We start from the raw sequence: 24,880 nt of genomic DNA, 5'->3' as shown, positions 1-24,880 counted from the left end.
GAAGCAAATACCCTTGATTATGCTCCATTGCAGAAATAGAACTTCAGTTTAGAGCAGTGGTTCTCAACCTTCCTAACACAGTACTCCTTTAATATAGTCTCTTATATTGTGGTAACCCGCCCCCCCCCCACACACACCATAAAATAATTTTGTTGTTACTTCATAACTGTAATTTTGCCAGTGTTATGAATTGTGATGTAAATATCTGATATGCAGCATATCTGATAATTGGCCTTAAATAGGCTCATGAGTGGAAAACCACTGATTTAGAGTGAATGGCTTCCTTTAAAATAGCATGCGTACACACAGCATTTTCTCTTTCATGGGAAACTGATCATGGGAATATGGGATTCTCCATGGCAGTTCTAATCTCAAATAACATTTTACATTTATGGACTACAGCATACAATATATCTAACATTGTTAGCTATATGTTTCCTATTGAAAAGGATCCACTGTTGTGTGTTTAAACCCTATGTTCCCTGATGATTGATTAATTAAATAAAAGGGTTTTTCAATATTTCTAAGCAAATTTTAAAATTGACATAAAGTCCTAAACATTATTATTCTTGTGTCTCCTCACAATTTTCAGTGAGTCACTATCCATTAAATAACATCTGAATAGAGACCATATGCTGGAGACATTTATTTTTAAAGGAAGAGGCATTTAAGGGCTGCACAAAATCCTTCCATGTCACTTTTTCCCCTAAGAAATGCCTCGATGCAAAGGAATTGACCTATAGCTGATGATATGTTTTGACTGCATAATCCGCTGTCTCCATGTGGGCGATCTTGACAGCCCAACAATTCATTTTCTGTTCTTTTCAGATTTCTTTAGTTCTAATTTGGACAAAGGAAATGGCATTTTATTTCCTGCTTTCTATGGACTCAAAAGTCATAAGACTGTATAGAGGTTAAAAAAAAAAAAAAAAAAAAAAAAAGCTTTTTTAAAGGTTAAATGTGGGGAAATGAGGTTGCCTGAAAGTGCAGGCGTTCAGTGGATCCAGGGCTGAAAGGTAAGTAGCACAGGAAGGCAAAACCTGAAGGATGAGCACTGAGCAAAAGCATCCGGCCAGGGCAAGCTTGTACAAAACGCCTTGATGACACCATCGTTAATCACGTCTCTTAGTTTTGTGGCTGTAGGTGTTGTGCAGGTCATTCTTTTGAGCATATTCTAGATGCAGGACAACATCGTTAAGTCAACTAAAAAAACGTTAAGAGGAAATATAACATTCCCCTTTTTGCCCTGAAGTTTTAGCTTTTCGATTTATGATGGAAGCTACAGTGGTGGGAATCTGAATTTCAGAATGGTACACGGAGAAGGGCAGTTTCGAAACGTGCGGTGTGGTTACTTAGCATTCTTCTCTGAATTTTAGAAGGTGCGATCTTTGTAACAAACTCCAAAAATAAAAGCTTCTATGTGGGCAATAGACGATGTTCTGGCCAAGAGGAAACTTTAGTCCGCCTATTAATTGAAATAGAGTAGAACGTGCACAAAAAAGGAGGATTTCCTGTGGAAGCTGTCAAAGAAATAGATATTACATTATTCCACCACACATACACACAGACACCACTGACAATGAAAGCTTGCGGAGATTTTCGGCCTGTGAATGAGGACTGCTGGCCCTGGCGGCTCCTTCCTTTACTTCCAGCTCTGCCTGGTTGTTGGTCCTTTTCTATTCTCACTCATAGCAGTGCTGAAAGGTCCCTTTCTGAGCAATTTTTTAAACACCAGAAAATAGTGGTTTTTTGTTTTGTTTGTGTTTTTGTTTTTGCCCAGTGCTAAAGACATGTAAGACGTATAAATTTGCTTCAAAGTTGTCTCTTTATGATTCCTTAACAAATTCAGGCAGGAAATAAATATCCATTTAAAGAGCTAAATGCTTCTGGTGTCTAAACTATTTGAAGGAATCTGCAGAACATTGTCCTAACTCCTACCACGCATTTCAAAGGTCTCAGTTTACTAATTAAGAATGATTTTTTTTTTTGATGTGTGGAGTCTGAATTTATGAATGTGGGCAAGGAGAGGAAGGAATCCGTGTAAGGCTTTTATCAGCACCACAGAAATAGCATGCGGAATGCCTTCCCTGTGAAGGTTTTGTTTCATAGGGCTCTGAGAGACAGCGGTACCTTGAGACAGCACCTGCCTTCTGGCAATGCCCTACCTAAGGTTCTAGATGAGGACAAGATGCAAACCCAAGGCTGAGATCAATGACATGCCTGCCATCAGAGCACTTAGGAGGCTGAAGCAGGGGGGTCTGAAATTCAAAATTACCTTCAAATACATACGATTCGTGGTATGCTTGGTCTATAAGAAAATCTGTCTTCAATAAATAAAAAGAGAGAGGGAGAAATGAAACAAAAGCAAAAAAGGATAAACATCTTATATGAAAATCAAACTGTTCAGAGAAGTAACGTAAGAAATCCGAGATACACTTTTTTCAGTGATGCTTTAGTTTTCTATATGTTTAAAATATTGCTAAGATTTTTGATTGCTAGTATGTAAACATGTTAGGGGAAAAGATCTAATTAATCCACAGTAAATTTTCCAGCACATGAACATAGCTTCCGCTTATTTAGATTTCTTAAAATATCTCTATGGTGTTTTGTAATTTCTAGTACAAGGGCCTTGAATATCCTTTATAACTTTTATTTCTAAGTCTTTTATCATTCTATTACTATCAGAAATGAACCACCATTTTTAAACTTCATTTTCTATTTTTTATGTTAACCGTAGAAATACAGCTGACTGTTTTCTCATGGCCTTGATGAATTCAATTATTTCCTATAATTATATTGGAAATCTTTATAAATGTCCATGTAAACTGATAGTTTTTTTCTGAAAATAAATGTGACTTCTTCTTCTCAAATCTGCACATACTTACGTTAGTTTCTCTTCTCTTATGAACTGAGGAGGAGCTCCAGTGTGCAGCTGAGCGTGAGTGTGTAAGGAGAAATGTCCCCTCGTGCTGATCTTTCACTACTATGCGTTATATTAACTTTTTAGATTGCATTTCATTGATTCGAACAAGTGTCTTTATTCTATTTCTTATTGGTTGGAGAGTTTTTAATCATGAATAAATATGTGATTCTATCCAAAAAAAAAAAAAAAAAGAAATCCGAGATAACATGTAACCTCAAGATCAGAAAATCTTTTAATGAAGATACATATTTATGGATTCACATATTTTTCAGAGTTTTTTCAAATGAGGAAGCTAAAATTTAGAAACAGTTAATAACATATGCCAAGTTTCAGAGTAAGTAAGAGAGCAGTGATTCAAACATAGGACTTTGCCCCAGCAGGGTAGGGCTACCTTCCCAACACATGAGAAATGCACTATGGAGGCTCATTGCCCATCCCCTGGGAATTAGCATATTTTTTGAGTGTGACCGAAACTTACCGAGACCAATGAGTTTTCATAGAAGTGAAAGTTCTAGGAACAGAGTCAAGAAACACAACTAATTCACCTTGGAAAAGGCACTTTCCGATTGAGGCATATAATATATAAAGTGTAGATTTGTACTCTGGTTGGTCTATGCTCTGATGTATTTCAACCTTTGGGGGCTCTGCAGAGAGCTCAGTGGTTAGAAGACCTTGCTGCTCTTCCAGAAGGCCCCAGTTCAGTTCCCTGCTCTTAGATTCTGTGGGTCCTAATACTTGTAACTTGAGTTCCAAGAGCTCTAACCCCCTGTGGCACATGTATTCACTCCTGTGCCTAGGCACTCACGTACACATACACATGATTAAAAGTAAATAAATCATTAAAAAAATATATAACATTGAACTGTGTTGATCCTTGATGCCTATAATTGTAGTTTAACAATTGTGTTATGTTCTAAGACCTTTGCTTCTGTCATATTTTAAAGTATAATTCAAATACTAAGAAAGATTAAAAAAAACCTAAGGCAACAGAATCCATAAAGTTATACATATAAATATATAGAGTTCATGTTCATGAATGAGTGATAAGGCTTGCAATGGTTACCATTGACCGTGAGACAGAAATTCTTTAATTTGAGGATTTATTTTCCCCTTTATTTTCTGCGATAGCCATCATTCACTGTTTTTTTTTTTTTTTTTCTTCTCTTGTTCACTGGTTTAGGTAATTTCAATTATAGATCAGCTCTAGTCATGATTCTACAGATGTGTACATTACAGACATTGCAGTAAACATCAAATGGAAAGAGAACAGCTGGATGCTTATTAGGCATGGTTTTTGGTTGAAATAAAATTTATTATATCTTTTTTCTTAATTAAGCAATTTTGGTGCATTTTGTTACCTTGTGAACAGCCTACAAAACAATAAAATCTTGAATGTATTGCTCTTCGATGGCAGCTGTTAAACTAATGATTTAATTTTTTAAAATTAATTCCTCAATGTGTAATGTATGCGGGCCACATCTGTGAGACATAAACTCCAAAGACAGACATGTTTTATGGAATCATGTTCAAAGTACTCAAACACAAAGTGGGCTTTATTGTGTAGGTTTCCTCTACAAATGAAAATGAAAGAGAATTTTGTCTAATACACTCCTACCCTCACTGTGTTAGGCTCGTTTTTTATAAGAAATAATTTTTTTCTGTTTATTTAAAATAATAAACAATGAAGGATGAAGTGTTTCAGGAAGATTTATTGATTTACAAACATAAATTTTTTGCAGACGGATTTTTTTAAAACTGGGATTAGCGAATAAAATGTCTTTTTAGAAACACATCAGTCCACTGTCCCAAGTAGCGAGCAATCCCCACATAGTATAGGACCTAAAGACTATTAAATCTGTTATAAACTTTGGTCCAGCAAACACTGGGGTTTACCAACCTAAAGCAAGTTAGTTAAACTGCTAAGCCCTGTTTGATTCAGTAAATGGGACTAATGTTTCCACCTTTTCTACAAGGCCATAAAGATGATTAAATGAGATAATGAGCACATGTGCTTGCCTCTGTTCCCATGTTGCTGTAACTTCCATTTAAACGTGTACTGTATTCTGTCCTGAAGTTCTACCAATAGGTTGGCTAAGCTTAGAGAGGTTTTGCCTTGTTCACAGAGATGACCAAATTGTTCCTTTTCTATATTTCTAAATTTTAAACTTTGATTGATTACAATTTATTCAGATTACATCCCAAATGTTATCCCCTCACTTGTATGCTTGTATCTTCCCATTCTGCCCCTCCCTTCATCTTCCACCCTATGCTCCATCGACACCCCCCCCCCATATGACCACTTTCTATCAGGTCTCATCTAGATGGCCTGCTTCCCTTTCCTCTGTGTGCCACCAGCCAGGCATCCCAGCAAGGGGAAGTTATCAAAGCAGAGGCACCAGAGTTCATTCATGTCAGAGGGAGTCCCCGCTCCCCCCACTAGGTTCACAGCATGCATTGTCTTTACTTGGTGCAATAGTTTGTGCAGGCCCCCCTGGGACCAGATACACTGGCCTTGACCATTGTATGGTTTTGGCTTCTTCATCGAAAATCAAGTGTCTGTAGGTGTATGGGGTTTTTTCCTGGACCTTCAATTCAATGACACTGACCACCCAGCCTATTTCTATGCCAGTTCCATGCCATTTTTATTATTGTTGCTCTATAGTACAGCTTGAGATCAGGGATGGAGATTTCTCCAGAAGATCTTCAGATTGTTTCTTTTCAGAAGTTTCACAGCTGAGTCCTAATAAGAAACTGAGCAAATATAAGTATACCCAATGTTAATTCAGAGCATGCCTGTCTGTCAAAGGATCACATCCAAAAACCTTCTACGTCTATGTGATCGAGATGGAATAGAGCATGCCTTTAATCCAGGAGACAGAAACAAACAGATCTGGGTTCAAGGTCAGCCTGGTAAAAAGTATTAGGTAAAGAAAAGCTTAGATCCAAGCATGTGATATATGCCTTTAATCCCAAACAAAGGTAAAGTTAGTTTGTAGAAGGAAACACCTATGTTTGAAAGAAATGTCTAATTGAGTGCCAGAAAAGGTCATGAATCAGACAGAACACAATAATGCCCAATTCTCATTAGAACAGAGAGGGAAAGAAAGCTACTTAAGAGGCAGTTTTATCCGCGTAGTAATAGAGAGGTGGGTTGCAGAGAGAGAACTCAGGTGAAGATGGAATAGGCCAGAAAATGAGAAGAAGCCAGATTAGAGCAGACTGCTGAGTTAGTTTGAGGCCAAGCAGAGCAATTCCGCCAGAGAGAGAAGCCAAATTGTATAAGTCAGCTGAGAGAAGAATTTGAGCCAGAGCAGCTGAGTTGAATCAGTCAGCCCAGAGCTCAGAAAGAAGAAATAAGGGTGAGCTTATTAAGCAGTAAGTCTCAGAGGCTAACACATTCTAGGTCTAAGTTAGGTTGTATGGAGGCAAGAAGCTTCTAGGAATAAGCCTAGATTAGCAGATGGAGGCAGTAATCCTCTGAGACAACAACTGAAAATTGCTTTTACAATAGCAATTGACTTGAATTCTTTCTACACCCACTGCTCTCTTTATTTGGTAATTCCTCTTTTTGTTGCATCAAGATACAAGAATAATTAAGAATTTGTGTTATCTAACAGGAGTCTCTGCTGTCTTGTCTGATTATTGTTTTATCTCTGGAAATCTTCAGCAAGTTCTTTCCATTAGAATCCATAATTGGAGATCAAAAGTGATGCTAAGGTGACTCGTCCTTTTAGGAAAGAGATTTACTAACTGTTATTAATGCCACTGAGACACAGTACGGTAGAGCTTTAAGGAGCGTGCATACCCACAAGATAGAATCAGATGGTCCCCTCTTACAGGTTTCAGAGACAGAGGGCACATTCCACTCCCTGTAACTGATGAGGTGCCCATAGTGTATCCTTATAGTCAGGTTGGCAATTACTGGGCTGCAGGTCACAAAAGTTTGGTCTTTTGGTAAATGTGTTTCCATCCTATGGGATGTACCACCCATACCTTCTCATTTCCTAGGATAAACTTCCTGTGTAGAAGTGTAGGTTACAGATCATAGGAGATTTTCTCAGTAGAGTGCCTGTCTTTCCCTGTTAGAAGTGAGAATTTCAGTCAGCTATGATGAAGGTGGCCTGAATCACCTCTAGCCCAAACCTAACATTTGCTATTGTGATTAGAGAGTTGAGAGTTCTTTGTACTTAGAATGTCTGCACAGGACTCAGTAATCAGACGACACCAGGGCAAAGAACACAGGAAATAGGCCAAATATTTGTTACGATGCTGTTACTTCATGCATGCTTGGAATTACAGGGGAGAAAAGACTGATGTCTCAAATGTAACATGGCTCATAGGAATATAGAACTTTAAAGCAGCATTTTTAAGAAGCTTCATAAAATTTCTCTTGTAATGGTTAATAAATACAAATGTTTCAAATGATCACTGAGAGTCAGAATTTAGGTCATAATCCAGTATCAGTAGACGAGTTAGCTAGGGATCGAGTTTGTCAATACTACAGACGTCATGGAAACTGAAGTCTAGAGTCAAGTCTATTAAGAGACATAGACAAATGGGAAGAAAATATCCCAAAACCTTTTTGCCTGAATTTTTCAACCATTGGTTAGCACTGAAGATATAGTTCTTAGAGATTTTTAGATGCCATTCACACTATCATTTTCAAATATAATGAGCAAAAAGGAAATAGTTTTAATCTGCTTTGTCAGTTCCAAGCAGCATCAGAAGGCACTGGCAGAATTGGTTTTGCAACATTTCTTTTCTAGTTCAAAAAATTGTTGGCTCTCAGTATCACCATGCTTAATATACAAGAACTCACATTTTCTTGACTACTCTGAAATGCTCAGTTTTGCTTAAAAATAAACCAAATTGATAACATATGGTTCTTGTACTCTCATCCAACTTTTGTGTTCCCAGAAACACAAATTTTCATGCTACTCTACTAGAGAAATAGTAAAAGACAGTATACTTTTAGATATTATAATTGAGTAAATAAATGATGTGATGGCTAGATTAAGCACACAGCAATAATTCTTATGAAGTTTTTTTTTTTTTTAGAGGGATGGTTTTTTATTGTGGAGTATATTGGGAAAAGAAGTTACAAGGAATAATTGCTCTATAGGTCTGTTAGGATCTACAGCAACAAAAAAAAAGTTACCATCTCAAAGTAGTAGGTTGTCTGAAATGCATATATTTATATTCACTAGTCAGGGGGAAGTATGCTTGCAGACTAACAAGCTACTGAATAATAATTAGACACAGATTTCTGTAATATAACCCTCTAGGAAATGAGAGCCTGTGGCAAAATAATTAGAAAAATTAGAATGGTCATGGAGGGGCATCATATTTGAACAAAGAAATGTTCAGGTATTTATTAAAGAATCATTTTTTAAATGTATTAGTTGAGTAAACTATTGCTTTCTCCCAAAGACTTACTTGGTTCTTTCTAGAAATAGCCTTTATTTTATCAGAGGTAAGTATCCCAACTAACCATATAAGTTTAAAAGTGTCCTGAAAGCTGCTAGGATTAAGAACTGTCATCAACAGTCTTAAAAGTAGACTTTCTCTGTATGCAACATTACTGACTAAATATGAGAGATGTGCCCACTGATGCAATAATGGTAACTCTGTTATGGATGAACCAACCACTACACTGAATATGAGGTAAACTTCACAGAAAGAAATTCAGATTTGGTGCTGAAAGCCCTTTCAAATGCCTGGCTGGAATATCATAATAGACTGTAGTGGAAAATCTATTGCTGTTGTTTTGCTAAATCAAAATAGCGTGCCTGTCAAATACACTCTAAATAATTATGTTTATTCCTAGAGATCAGGCCTGCTTTGACCAGAGAGGATTCCTTCTGCCGTGGGCAGTAGTAATGTTATAGACTCATATCTAGTCAAAGTACTACAAATAAGTGACTGTTAAACGTTCAATCACAAATGTCACATCAATTTTACCTCCTCCAAGGGTTCATGGAACATGGCAGAAGAGGAGGTATAAATGAAACAGCTCTGGGGAATGACATAGCCATCTCATTCTTGAGCTTAAACCAGGTGTGATGGCCTGCCAAAGTATGTACAAGAGTAGGCCAGTTGATGTGAGGGTAGTGGATCCAGAGGCCCTACCCTTCTGTGAGAATATGCATGCTGTTTATGGTTTCTGGAGGGGTATGATGGTTAATTTTCAACTTGATGAGTTCTAGAATTCTCTCATGGGAGATAGGTATCTGAGAATTCTCCTGAAAGTCTGTCTTAGTTTAATTGACATAGGAAACTTACCATTCCATATCCTGAGAGGGGAAAAAATGGTCTGAGTGCAAACATTCATATCTTTCTATTTCCTGATTATGTATGTGATATGACTTCCTGTTTAACTTCAGCTACCATGATGGACTCTCTATAACTGTAAGCTGAAATAAACCATTTCCCCATTAAGTTGCACTTCTCAGGTATTTTTATCTATCAGGTAATTTTTTTTATCACAGCAACAAAGAAAAGTAACTAAGGCAAAGGGTAAACATTTTCTTGATGTGCAGCAAATCCTTTATGCTCCTCTAAATTATCCTTTCCCTATACTTTTGATAGCAACCATAATGAAAGTCAAGTCACCAAACACACACACACACACACACACACACACACACACACACACACACACACACACACTAGTCTAGTTGGGAACAGTAAGGGGTCAATGAGAATATAAAGGGGAAAACAAAAGTTAATAGAATGTGAATGTATCAAAATCTATTATGTACATAGATGACATTTTCATAATTAAGTTCCTTACAATGTACATGTGATATATGTCAATAAAAATTCAAGTAAGTCAATGAGTTTGAAGAAAATAAGAAATTATTTTTGATCCCATTTTCTGACATTAAGTATTCTTAATGTTTTACCTGGAAAGGAAGGGCAATCAAGTGGATTAAGATTATGTGAAGTTCATTTCCAGTTGTTACTTTGAGAAATATTTAAGCTCTCAATGTTGTGTCTCAAATGCATATACTAATCTAGCAAGGGATGCATCAATAGGGAGCATCAGGGGTTTTTAGTTTAATTTTAGTTTAATTTAGCAAGGAAAAACATCTGCTTTGGAAGGAGCTTAATTGGTTTTCATGTGATGTCACATACTGTTATGAGGGCTCATCACATGTGATGTGCTGTGCTGATTGCACATAGCCTAAGCACCTCTTTTTTTTTTTTTTTTTAAATGTGTAAATCTGCCACCTAGGAGGCAAATACTAAAGAAATTCTTCTATGTTTATGTAATTCTATTATTACTAAGTAATAAATTAACCAACAAAGATATTCTCCTATGGCTGTGCTTCCTGGTTCAAAGTAGCCTCTTCACATAGAATCTTGATTCTGTCTCTTGCACAGGAGGTGTTTAGGTATTCATGCCCTATGAAGGCAATTTGGGAGTTGAAATTTCACATTACCTATATTTAGGGAGAGGCAAGCCTTCAGTTCCACCAGACTTGATGAGAGCAGATGAGAAGAGAAATGATTAGCCACTCCTGACCCAAGTGCATTTTTAGAAAGTTAGTGCTCACCAGGACCAGAAATTCTATACTTCATCAAGCTGTGTCTAACAGGGGAGATACACTTAACTGCTGTGCTTCAAACTACAAAAGCAATGACTCATTCCAGACCAAATTTGTCCTAAGGCTAGTAAGAAGCCCCAGACAACAACAACAATAACAAACAATAACGATGATGATGATGATGATGATGACATGAATGTGCCCCAGCCCTATAAATTCATATAATTATGGCTTTTTATTTGACAGTTTTGTATTATTAATGTTTAAAATAAAATTCCATTAAAATAATGTAACTTCTATGCTTATAGTTTTCAACTTATTTTAGGGAGAATAGTAGATTTTAAGGTTCCATTTGTGAAAATGTAAATATTTAGATACAATTTCTCGTGATTGAACAAAGGCCATTGTTCATGCTAAGCTCATCTTCTACCCGGAGCTACAACTTCTGAGGAAGATTTCCTGTATTTTAATTTTACCCAATTAAATATTTAAGTACATTGTCCAGTACCATTATATCACATAGTTAAATATTGTACCGTTGAGAACTTGATCAGATTATCAACATATTCTTTCCAGTTTTTTTTTTTCTTTACAACAGCATGTGTACAAAAACACTTTATGGTGTAAAAGTCAATAGCATTTCATTTCTGAAGACATGTAAAGTATCTAACAAAGCATTTCGGCCATCACATTTGTACCAGAAGACACACATAAATTCTTTAAGTGCTGATTGTTTTATTCAATGAACAAGAGAATTTAATCATGTAGGAACTAGAAGTTTCCACCTTTCAACCATTATCCCACTATTCAAAAAATAAATGCACACATCTCTACTCCCATATGCATACATACTAACATAGCATAAGCCTATGTGTATTTTTGATCCAAACATGTTAAACTATAAGATTCTAGCTAAGATTTATTTGATTGTTCTTTCCCTGGAATGTAAAAATAAATTCAATCCCTAAAGTTGTTTAATTATTTTCTCTAATGTAAGCCACTGTCAAATTGGAGGCAACAGAGGTCATGTTAAAGGCAGTACCCTCTCTGCCTACAATCTTGGAGAATGAGCGGTTTATTGGCTAGGTTTAAACAAGGAGTCCAGGTTTACTGCATGCATTGTCCTTGGTTGGTCCATCAGTTTGTGCAGGCCCCCCTGGGTCCAGATCCGACAGCCTTGATGATCTCCTTATGGGGCTCTAGAACCTTCTGGGTCCTTCCATGCCCCCATTCTTCCATACCACTCACACCTGGATTCCAGAAGGAAGTGCCAGCATCTGTCCCGATGATCCCCTGCTGGGTGAAGTCTCACAGAGGACATCTATGCTGGGCTAATATCCACTTACAAGTGAGTATGTACCATACCTGTCTTCCTGGGTCTGGGTTACCTTACTGAGGATAGTATTTTCTTGCTCCATCCATTTGCCTGCCAATTTCACAGAGCTGAAAGGAGTGGGGAGTCAGGGCTTGTACACATCCTCACGGGAAATATGCTGGCCATGTGAACTAGAACATATACCACAGAAACTGCACACAGTCTCACTGCACAAATTTGCTTTCTTCCTCATTGCTGCAAATGTAACTACAAAGCAGAGACTGGACACAGAATCACATTTGCCTCTACAAGCTGACTGAGGAAAATGCCATTCACAACTCTGGGGCTTTTCTTTCTGAAGCTCCTATGTTTGTATTCCTCAGAACACAGGCCAGTTGCCACTGCATCTGTCTCCCAGTATTTCTCAGTAAGTGCCTTTTGTTCAAGGCTCGTGATGGGTTTTTTTTCTTCTTCTTCTTGTTTGTTGATACTATGATATTAATGTCTAACTGAATTTCTATAACTGTGCAGTAAATATTTATTGGCCATCATCTATGCACATTTTTTTGTATTAAGATTTGAGAAGACTAGGAAAGTATCCTCAGGGGACTCACACTATGTGATTGTGGAGTCAGGGAGAGGAATAGAGATGACCTATTCACATGAGGTTAATTCAGAGACTGTTAACTGCCCTAGGGGCTGAGAACAAAACTACTGAGTACTCAGCTTTGAAACAGATATCCCAAGTTCCCCTTTCTCAAAGGCTTATGAAAGAACAGTTGGCAAGAGTGTAAGATCCAGGTTACTAGGAGGAGGTCCACAAAACAGTTTTGTGGGTGTTATCTGATAGACTTAGCTGTCTACACAATGTCTGCACAAGGCTATGGCCAGAAACATTCAGTCGGAGATAGAAGAGGGACACCTGTCTCCCTGCCCACTCAGGGGAGCTATTGCCAGGCCAGGCCTGCTGGAGAAAGGGAGTCATTGTCCTTGGTGATACGGCCACTTGTGAGCCACGCAAGATCCAGTGGACAGTTCTGCAAACCGTGGGTCACGTCACAAAGCAGTAACAAGAACAAAACAAAAAAGCATGAATATGAGAGATGGACCTAGTGAGGGGAGAGAAGGAGCTGATAAAAGAGAAGAAATAAATGTGACTGTAATGTATTATATCCTGACATTGCCCAAATTTTAATTATTAAAATATAACCTACCCTCACACACTAATTTCTAAAGCTTATCAAAGTTGCCCATAGTCAAGTAAATAATTGTTAAAATTTAAGAAGCATAATACATCCAGGAGAGCTATGGCAACATTCTTTTCTTTTTCTTTATAATTTATAATTATTTATTCATGTTACGTCCCAACTGTTATCCCCTCACTTGTATCTTTCCGTTCCCACCCTCCCTCCTTTCCCACCCTATTCCCCTCCCCTAAACCTCTGACAGAAGGGGTCCTCCTCCCCCACCATATGACTGCAGCCTACCAGGTCTCACCTGGATAGCCTACATCCCTTTCCTCTGTGTGCCTGCAGGGCCTCCTGACCAAAGAGAATTGACCAAATCAGGGACACCAGAGTTTATGCTATGGCAAAATTCTATGCTAATTTTTATGGTCAAATAAGTTACCTGTGGTCATTGGCACAGTGAAGAATCAGTGTGATACTTTTGCTTATTTGATATTACATACAAAATATTTTTGTTCATTTGATATTCTGTGCATTTTATTCAAGGAAAAACAGCATATCAAGGCAACAAAGACAAACTTGTCATATTAGGGATTCAAGAATTTATAGGCCTAACAAGATGAAGTTGAAATATTTGCTCTGAAAAGGAGGAGGTTGTGGCCTATGTGCTTTGAAATTTAAATTTAGGTGAGCCTGCTTGTGATGCATATCTTTTTCTAATTAAACCTCACTTCTGAAAAGTGTTTTGTTTTTAATGTTTTTAGTTGCATTCATGAATTACGTGAGAGTGGCCATAGGGAGGTCAGAGGACAACCTTTGGGATCCTATCTCAGCCTCCATGATGTGGGTCCAGCGGACTTGGCGCCTTGTCATCCACTGAGTCATCTTACCTATGCAGGACTTCTGTTCAAACAATGAGTTAAACTCAGTAAAACAAACACAAACAAACAAAAACCTCCCCAGTGCTCTTGATATTAACGAACATAAGCAGGCATTGAGAAAATATTTGAAACGGCTTAAGGACTACATGGCAAAGCCACACAAGAAAGCTATTTGTGTCCTGAATATTTTCCTCCCTACCATGAGGACAAAATATAAACATTACAGGGCGAGGTTTTGTTCTGTAGGAAACCAGTGTTTCGGCAAGATAAATACAGGAAGTTAATTGTTTACATTAGAGTCTTTTAGGGCTAGTGCTGTTTTATATGCAAATTTACTAGGCCAATTTGTTATAAGTGTATATTAAGCCAAATGAATCAAACTGTCTGAGTGGGTAGAGCTAGAACGATAGGCCATTTCATTCTGTTTGAAGAGAATTTGCAATTCAGCATTTTGCACAAATCTAATTGAAATGTAATCACAACTCTGGAAGGTAGTGATAAACCTAATATATGGAAACAGTTATTAAGTGCCAATAAAATATCAAACCCCAGCAAATTAAAGAAGAGTTATCAGGATGCCTGTTTAAAATGATATGGCTAGCTTAAAATCATTGGGCAAATAAATAACAACAGAAATCAACTTGTTTCAATGTACAGAAGGGCAGCTGGTAGAACGAAGTCTGTTTTTCTAACCAACTAAATTTTTCTGTCAAATAACCATAGACTTTGTGCAGCCCTGAGACATGGGGTCTCATTGTCAGTTGAGCCCAGGAAGCCAGAATCGCCAGGTCCGCCTTCAGCACTCAACGGTTCGTGGCTTGCAACTAGAAAGTTCACAGTCATTACGAAGTGAGATGATTTGTTATCACAGTAAAAGAGGTAGAATGGCACTTTTTTAAAACATGAAAATATAAATTCACAAATCATTTGAGACTGTGTGGTTGGCTGTGGTCAGCTGTTTTTTGTTTGGTTGTTTTCCCTCCTCTTAGTCAGTGGGCACGTTAAGCTCACCATCTTTAGCTCTGACCTAGCCATGGCTCTTCTCCCTATCAGTCTGCCTACCAGGAGGTCTGTCTAAATTCTAGTCTCTCAAAACTACTAGGATTATGTTATTTGTAGCATGGCTGTGGAAAAATTAATTTGATGACTATAATGAGACTTCAAATTTATAGAATATGCTCATTACAAATATTTTGAATATGTTCTTCCTACTGACTGCCTTTCAAGGTGCCAGAAGCTGCTATGCAAGAGTGAATATAGCAAGCAACATTCATTTTATATATTATATATTTTATATGACTGCACGTGTGTCCGTAATTCTTTTATAAGAATGCTTTTTATCATATATAAACTTTAACTTAAAAAAATGGTTTTTCTCTTATATCATACATAGTATATGATATAAACATGTGTTCATGGAAATGTCATGAAATTCAACACATAGAATCCCATGTGGAGATTAACTGTATATGCTTCTGGAGCACAGGGAACAACCAGAAGCTGAAGGCGAGTCACGAAATCAATCATCCCCTAGCAGCATCAGAGAACATGTGACCTAGAGGGCACATTGTACTGGGTTCTGCCTCCCAATCTATCAAACAGGGTATGTGTGCTGTTCAAGTTTGTGCTACTTTGTAAAGAAAGTTACAGAAAACTAATAAGGAAAGCTAAACTGTCTGATCAAATTAGGTCCTGCTAACAGCTAGCGCTGATGGAAGCTGTAAACAATGTGGGGGGACATAAAAAGGTGGAAGGAAAATGGACACACTGGCAGAAACGATACTTACAGATATTTAAACTCCTTTAAAGGCGACTACATTCTTTTCCACCATTTGTTTCACAGAGCATTTTTTTCCATTTTATTATTTTATTCATATTACATCTCGATTGTTAGCCCTTCCCCTGTTTCCTCCCATTCTTCCCTCCCTCCCATTTCTCCCCTTCTCCCCTCTCCTATGTCCGTGACCGAAGGAGACATCCTCCCCCTATATATGCTCTCAGAATATCAAGTCTCTTCTTGGTAACTAGCTATCCTTCCTCTGAGTGCCACCAGGTCTCCCCATCTGGGGGACATGGTCAGAAAAGGGGCACCAGAGTTCGTGTGAGAGTCAGATCTCACTCTCCACTCAACGGTGAAGAGTATCATGTTCGTCGGCTAGGTCTGGGTAGGGGTTTGAAGTTTACTGCCTATATTCTCCTTGGCTGGTGCCTTAGTTTGAGGAGGACCCCAAGACCCAGATCTGCCTGTCATAAAGTTGTTCTTGTAGGTTTCCAGGGCCTTGTGGGTCCTACTATTTCCCTATTCTTCCATGCTACTCTCACCTAAAGTCTCAATAGGATGTCCTCTCCTCTGACCCATTTTCTTGGTAAGTAAAGTTTTTCATGGTACGTATCTTTTGGACTAGTGTTTTGATACACGTGAGTATATACCGTTTGTCTCTTTTTGCTTCTGGGTGAACTCACTCATTATGATAATTTCTAGATCAATCCATTTGTCCACAAATTTCGGGAATTCCTTGTTTTTAATAGCTGAGTAGTATTCCATAGTGTAAATGTACCACAGTTTCTTAGTCCATTCTTCTACTGAGGGACACTTAGGCTGTTTCCATGTTCTGGCTATTATCACAGAGCATTTTTTAAAAGCACTCATCTCAGATTACTGGTTTTTTTTTTTTTTCATTTGTTTGTTTGTTTATTCAATCACTTTTCAACCCGATTACCCTCCCCTCCCAGGCCCACCCTCATGCCCCTTGTCCCTGTTCCCATCCTCTTCTTCTCAGAGAAGGGGAGGTCCCTCATGAGTACCAACCCACCCTGGCACATCAAGTCACAGCAGGACTAAGCACATTCTCTTCCACTAAGACAAGGCAGCACAGCTAGGGGATCCAAAGGCAGTCAACAAGGTCAAAGATAGCTGCTACTCCCATCGTTAGTGGACCCACAACCAAGCTGCACATCTGCTACATATGTGTAGGGACCTAGGTTCAGTCCATGCATGTTCCTGGTTTGGTGGTTCAGCATCTGTGATCCCCCATCTTCCCTGGTTAGTCTACTTTTGTGGTGTCCTTGACACATCTAGCTCCCTCAATCCTTCCTCCATTCTTCCACAAAACTCCCCAAATTCCACATACTGTTTGGCTGTGGGACTTTGTATCTGTTTCCAGCAGCTGCTGGATGAAGGCTCTAGGAAGACAGTTGTGCTAGGCTCCTGTCTGGAAGCATAGCAGACTATCAAGTAGTGTCACTGATTGGCTCTCTCCCATGGGGTGGGTCTCAAGTTGGGCCAGTCACTGGCTTGTCACTGTCTCCAGCTTTATCCCTACACTTCTTGTAGACAGGACACATTTTGGGTCGAAGATTTTATTAGTGGGTTGGTGTGCTCCTCGCTCCACTGGGAGTCCCTGTAGGCTACAGGAGACGGCCACTTCAGGCTCCGTATCCCCTGTTGCTAGGTGTCTCAGCAAGGGGCACCCCACAGACTTTCAGGAGTCTCCCCTATCCCAAAGACTCCCCCCACTGATATCTGTTTTCTTTTCAGGTCCTCTCTCCCAACACCTGTTCCCACTCTGCCGATATCTAATTCCTACCTGGTTACTCTCCCCATCCATTTTCTCCCTCCATCTGCTTCCAAAGTGTATTTTATTTCCTCATGTGAGTGAGGTTCAAGCATATGCCTTTGGACCCTTCTTAGCTTCTTTGGGTTTGTGCATTGTAGTGTGATTAACCTGTAGTTTATGGCTGATATCCACTTATAAGTCAATACATACCATGTATGTTTCTCTCGGTCTGGGTTATCTGACTCAGGATATTTTCTAGTTCCATCTATTTGCAAGCAAATTGCATGATGTCTTAGTTTTTAATAGCTGAGTAGTATTCCACTGTGTAAATGTACCAAGGTTCCTTTATCCATTTTTCAGTTGAGAGACATCTAGGCTGTTTCCAGTTTCTGGCTATTAATTGTGAATAAAGCTGCTGTGAACATAGTTGAGCAAGTGTCCTTGTGGCACTAAAAGCATATTTTGGGTATGTGCCCAGGAGTGGTATAGCTGGGTCCTGAGGTAGTACTATTCCCAATTTTCTGAGCTGCCACTAGATCTAAATTCAAAGTGGTTGTAAGTTTTCACTCCCACTAGCAATGGATAAGTGTCAGCCTTGCTCCAGATCCTTGCCAACATGAGCTGTCACTTGAGTTTCTTATTTTAGCCATTCTGGCAGGTATGAGATGGAATCTCAGAGTCATTTAGATTTGCAGTCCCTTGATAACGAAAGACGTTGAACATTTCTTTAAGTGCTCCTCAGCCATTAGAGATTCCTCTGTTGAAAATACTGTTTATCTCTGAGCCACATTTTTAGTTGGGTTATTTGGACTGTTGGTGTTTAATTTCGTGAGTTCTTTACATACTTTGGATAGTAGCCCTCTGTCATATGTGGGGGTGCTGTCTTTTTGATTATCAGCAAGTTATGGGCAGTTTTAGGTCATCTCTGTACTGTTGTTTTACTCCTTCCCCATCTTCTAAATTTTGTTAACCTTTTCCCCACACTCATGAAAAAGAAAAAACATCTGCAGATGTCCAGTTATTCACTGACTTTCGAATGATAACAAACAACCATGGACACTCAGTTTCTTAGACTATATAATAGGGGTTAGAATGATTTTCTGGGACTTGGAACACTTCTCCATAGCATACTTGAATATTGAGAAAATAAACAGGAGTAAGGTCTGCAATATGAACAAAGGTACAGAACATAAACTTGAAGGAACAGGGGGAATAGAAGTGAGGAAATGAAACTTATTCATATTAAAGTTATTGGAACATAGCAAACAGGGGCGCGTTATTCAGACTTAACTGATTTTGAGAAGCAGCTCAGTTGGTTGCCATGTTCTGTAGACTGGGGGATTCCTGTTACTAGGCACACAGATACAGAATGTACCCCATGACAAACAAAAAAGAGGACTTACATTCCTTTGTCATGTGAGGTATCAAATAAAAGTAAGTGATCAGAAGACATATACAGCAAATGAGGTGTGAGGAGAGCCATACTGAGAAGGGGCCATGGGCATCCCTTCCCCTGCTCATAAGCTTTTAAAGAAAAGCATGAAAAATTAGTATATCATTACCTTTGCACTTACCATAATTGTCTGTATGTGGAAAGTGGTGATTTACTTTACTATTTCTTACTTTCTTCTATTGTGTTAGGTAACTTTAAAGAGATTTTAATGTGTTTAGGTATAGGCTTGATGGGAGAAACACTGGGCAATAACTTGATAGCAATTAATGAACTGATGTAGTTCTGATGAGAATAGATAAAAGACGGTATGTGAGATAATAAGCTGCAAGACTCTGTTATTATGGCTCTGTACTAATTTTTTTTTTTTTAGTGAAAATGTTGTATTTTCTCAGGAGTTGGGAGCTATAACAGAGTAAGATAATGTGAGAGTAAGGAAAGATGGTGCGGATCGAATATTCCTTCAAGCTTGTGTTTCTATCACATGCTGCTAAAATGAAGTCTGTGAATTAAATTAAGACAAAGTTGAATTGTTGCAATCCCTACAGTGCCTTGGCAGTGGTGAATAATTCTTTTATATTATGGCACAATTTTAAACTCTACAATACTTATCTATTCTGTATCAAGACAGTCATGTATAGTGACAGGATGTCAGAATTTCAATCACAGTTTCATGATACTGCCCTCAAATGCCTTTTCCTGGACGTTATCCTTCATATGTCCTCAACACATGACCCAGCAAGCGAAAAAGCACCCAATACAAACTTAACACATGTGCAAACACATCCCTGTATCATATAACACACCATACTCACACACTGTGTACATACTCACACACACCTCTGTGGACACCACTACATATAGGGAAAAAAGAAATAGCGAAGAAAATTGTGTGGGTTTTGCAATTTAAACTGCCATGATTAAAGTTAATAATATCAACCGACAAAAAGGAAAAACAATGTTTATTTTCAGCTGAGGAGCTTGTGTGCTATTGAAGAAAGACAGAAAATTAAATAAAAAATATTTTAAAAGCTTAGGAATATTTGAGAAAAATAAATCTTAGGGCCTTTGGTCTTTGGTCTGAACTGTTTGTTCACTCCACTGTGTGAACCGTGTAGTCAGCAGTAGTAAGACTAGAGCTTTACTGTGGGCATGGAAGAGAAAGTAGAGAAAGAACAGTTAGAAGACTCCTCAATGAACAAAATGAGCCTTGGATATAGTGATTGGCTTTTTTTTTTTTTACTGAAAGCATCTCAGGACCACCTCTCTCCAGTAGTACCTCCCTAATCATCTTAATCTTCAGCTCCTTCCACATGGCCTATAGCTTTGGAAACAGTTTTTTCCGTAAGAGATTATGAAATATGAACGTGCATGAGTATCAATTTAGCATCCCAGGGTCCAAGATGCTTCTGCCTTCAGCTTTTCTAGCGTTTTGTTTTTAATTGTTTGTTTGTTTATTTTTTAATGAGCAATGGTACACATGGTAGTCAGAAATTATTTCAAGGGGCAAATGAGGCTTACACTGACTGTGCAGTGTAAGAGGAGGGAAAAAGAAGTAATGGTTTATTCCGTGAAATACATATTAGTGGCCATGTACTACAGATGACAGTGTGCCTTTAAAAATAAATTCTCATAAAAATCTAAGTGAAAAATAAATTCCCTCTAATACAATTAAAGAACTCATTCTTTAAAATGTATTAGCATTAATACTTATTCAATATTAACATAAATCTGCCAAGAATCTCAGCTTTCCATTAATACTTTTGTTTTGTTTTGTTTCGTTTTGTTTTTTGTTTTTCCAAGACAGGGTTTCTCTGTATAACATTGGCTGTCGTCCTGGACTCACTTTGTAGACCAGGCTGACCTCAAACATACAGTAATCTGCCTCCCTCTGCCTCTCTGAGTCGTGAAGCTGGGTTTAAAGGCATGTGCCATCATGCCTGCCTCTATTAATACCTTCTCTAAAAAATAATTTTAATGAAAATGTTCACAAACATACTTAAATTTAAATATTAGCCAGAGCCATTGGTCTTTTATCTTAGTAGAGAAAATTTCTCAGCATGTGTCAATCATCACTGTGTACACCCATAGTGCCCTGACTGTGCTTTACTATAATTAAAGCTTAAGGCACCAAAGAGATGGTTGATTGGCTGAGAGAACGTGCTGCTCTTTCAGAGAACCAGAATTGGATTTGTAGTACCTACAATTAGGCAATTTATGTAACTCCAGCTCCAGGATAACCTATGCCATCCACTGGTAGCCTCACACATCTGAGCACACACAGACAGACAGACACGAACACAAACACATAAGCACACACATAAATGATTTATAAAGTAGATCTTCTTTTAAAAATATTTTTGAAGAGCAAAGCCAAAAGGCTGCACTAATGTCAAATGTTGACCCATATTAGCCCATGTCTGGCTTTTTCTCCTCTATCCTGATATAGTCATGGTTTACCCAAGCATATTTTTGCCTTCTTTTTCCTGTTTCCTTTAGTACTGCTGTTTTAATGGACTAAATCTGCCAGAAGACAGACCAGTAAAAGCCAGAACTGAATACAATAAGGACAAGTGGACACAAGCAGTGAAGCCTTTTTCCAACACTCCATTGCTTGCACGACAACACTGTTTGAGGCCCTGGTACCTGTGAGGATCACATTCCTGTGGCTCTGGCTGGAAGCATGGCTCTTCCTGTCTTTATAGTCACTGTTTTGGCATTTTGAACAACACAGGGGCCCACCAGAAGTGGTAACACCCATGAGGTCACTCATACAATAAGTGACACTCGGCCTCCAGGTGGTTGTCCTACAACCTGTACACTGAGAGCCAGAGGCACGTTATCTCCATGAAGCCCAAGAAGAATTTAGTACTCAAACATATCTCTATGTTCACCTGCACGGACCAAGGCGCTCATCTTGAGGACCAGCCTTTTGTGCAGAATGACTGCTGCTATCATGGTTATACAGACAAGAGCCCAGAATCCATGGTTGCTTTTCTCACCTGTTTTGGTGGCCTTCTAGGGTCACTTCAAATAAATAGTACAACATATGAAATAAAACTCAAGGGCTTTTCTTCCACATTTTAACCTCTGCTTTATAAGACCTACAGCAAAGAGGCAGAGTCAATTCCCTTGAGATGTGGCTTAACAGAAGAGGAAATAGCACAGCAGCTAAACATTGAAGATAATGATAATTTCACATTGAAGCAGAGTGGCTGCCCAGACTGGTGGTACCACAGAATAATTATGGAATTTACAATGGTGGTGGATAATCATCGATCCATTTATCAGGAAAGTAATTTTTCAAATGTGTATGAAGATGTAACTACTGTTTTAAATGTAATGAATGTCTATTATTCTCCATTGTATACTGTGGTTGTTTTAAAAGGGATGTGAGATGTGGAATGAGAAAAAAATCTTATAGAAGTAGAAATAAAGTTAGATGCTCTTCTAGGATGTTTTTGCGACTGGAAGAATCGGAACCTTGATAAACACCAAAATCATAATGTTGCATATCTTTTTGTTGATTACTCATATGGCATAGTAGCTGGCATAGCCTATGTTGGAACTGTTTGTCATTCTTGTTTTAATTGTGGCATTGGTAGTTCCATGGGTTCCTCAGCAGCTAGCTTTGCCCAGATGGTGGCACATGAGCTGGGCCATAATTTTGGTGTGGTCCATGATGAAAAGAAATATGACTGTACATATGGATGAAAGAGCTCTTTAATGTCACCAACAAAAGGTGAGGGCACAACATTTAGCAACTGCAGGCATGGTAGTTATCTCCATAATTATACAAAAACTTGTTTGTGTGATTTACCAAATAAACGGGCTCAGGCTACAGTGACATTGGAGAAATGAGGGAATGGAGTGGTTGAAAATGGAGAGGAGTGTGATTGTGGAACTCTTCAATTGTGTTTAAAAGATTCATGTTGCCAGGATGACAGTGTTCTGAGACTCAATGTTCACTGTGCTTTAGGGCTTTGTTGCAAAAACTGTCAGTTCAGACCTTCAGGCACAGTGTGTAGAGCAGAAAACATTGAATGTGACCTTCTAGAGTGGCACAGTGGAAACTCAAGTGTGTGCCCTGAAGATGTGTGCCTATCCGATGGGAAGCGCTGCCATGGTGGTGATCACTGCTATGAGAAGAAATGTGTTAATAGTACAATGCAGAGTCAGCACATTTTTGGCAAGGAAGCCAAGAGTGTAACCACAAGTTGCTACAAGGAAATGAATACCCGGGGTGACTGTCTTGGCAACCCTGGAATTACTAATAGAGGATATTATGTAAAATACAGTATCTCAAATATCTTGTGGATGAATTCAGTGTGAAAACGATGACAAGGCCTCCTCATCTGAGAACTCACCACACTCTTCACTGGCATCACTTCAATGAGGTTTCCTGCTGGGGTACAGACTACCATTGGGGGATAATGAGACCTGACATCGGTGATGTGAAGGATGGCACAGACTGTGCCCCAAACCACATATGCAACAACCGAAAATGTCCAAAAGTCTGTGTTGATAAGTCATTGTTCACCAAAGACCTACAATATGATGGGGATCTGCAACAACAGACACCACTGCCATTGTGACCCTGAATACGTGCAGGGTCACCACACTGCAAGGAAAAGAGCAATGGAGGGAGTGTTGACAGCCACCCACCTCCTGTGAAAAAAAGACATGGATCGGGAGGATCAATATAGTAAAAATGCCCATCTTACCAAAAGCAATCTACAGATTCAATGCAATCCCTATCAAAATACCTACACAATTCTTTAAAGACCTTGAAAGATAAATTCTCAACTTCATTTGGAAAAACAAAAAAAAAAAACCAGAATAGCTAAAAAAAAAAAATTCTGTACAATAAAAGATCTTCTAGAGGAATCTCCATACCTGATATGAAGTTTTACTATAGAGAGTGGTATGGAAGAATGGGGCATGGAAGGACCCAGAGGGTTCAGGAGTCCCACAAGAAGACGATCAAGGCCAATGGATATGAACACAGGGGGCCCTGCACAAACTGCTGCAACAACCAAGGACAATGCATGCAGTAAACCTAGACCCCCCTGCTCAGATCCAGCCAATGGACAGCTCATTCTCCATGGTTGTGGGGAGAGCAGGGACTGCCTCTGATATTAACTCTTGCTACCCGAATTTGATCACTTCCCTACGGCGGGAAGACCCGGCAGCCACACAGTGGAAGGGGAAGCAGGCTATCCAGAAGAGACGGTGGTATGGTGGGGGAGGAGAACCCCTTCTGTCAGAAGTCTAGGGAAGGAGAATAGAATGGAACATTGAGGGAGGGTTGGAACAGGAAGATACAGCAAGGGAATAACAATCAGGATGTAATCTGAAAGAATTATAATAAATTAAAATTTAAAAACATAATTATAAAAATATTTCAAGTCTCATGTTTAACAGAAATGTAGAGAGTGAAAATCCTTGTCCCATTTCTAATATTAATGAAAAATTCTGAGTTTCTCTCCATGTAGAACTGTGTTGGTGTGAGCTCTTTGTAACTTACCTTTATTACATCCCTGTATTCCTGTCTTTTCAGGACTCCATTCATGAAGAGATGTTAGATATTTGTCAAAGGCTTTCTCTTCTGAGATAATCATGTAGTTTCTTCCCTTTTGTCCTTTTCTGTGGTGGATTGTGTTTGTTGATTTGTGTGAATCAAGTCACTCCTGTACCTGCTGGATTGGGGAGGCAGATATTTACTGAGAATTTTAGGTCATTGTGCACAAGAGCTATTTGTCTATAATTTTCTTGCCATTGAATCTTTGTCTGAATTTGTAATCTGAAAAAAAAGTGGCTTCATAAAAACAATCTGGGAATATTCCTTCAATTTCTATTAATGGAATAAATTGAGGGATATTGACGTTAGTTCTTGTCCCATTGTGTCATAGAATTCTGTATTAAATCCCTCTTACCCTAAATTATTTTAGTTGGGATATTTTTTTAATTATTGCTTCTATTTTGAGTTTGGCTTCTCCTCAAAGACTCATTTCTTT

General features: G+C 38.6%; 1 pseudogene; it reads right to left on the bottom strand.

Annotated features, from left to right (window-relative positions):
- LOC127209850 (ERI1 exoribonuclease 3-like) overlaps nucleotides 1-24,484 on the bottom strand; it is a 54,133-nt pseudogene extending 29,649 nt beyond the window's left edge.
- Between the last annotated feature and the right edge of the window lie 396 nt (nucleotides 24,485-24,880).

The sequence above is a fragment of the Acomys russatus genome, chromosome 27 (assembly GCF_903995435.1).
Source record: "Acomys russatus chromosome 27, mAcoRus1.1, whole genome shotgun sequence".
NCBI lineage: Eukaryota > Metazoa > Chordata > Mammalia > Rodentia > Muridae > Acomys > Acomys russatus.
This window is presented reverse-complemented; position numbering and strand designations above follow the sequence as displayed.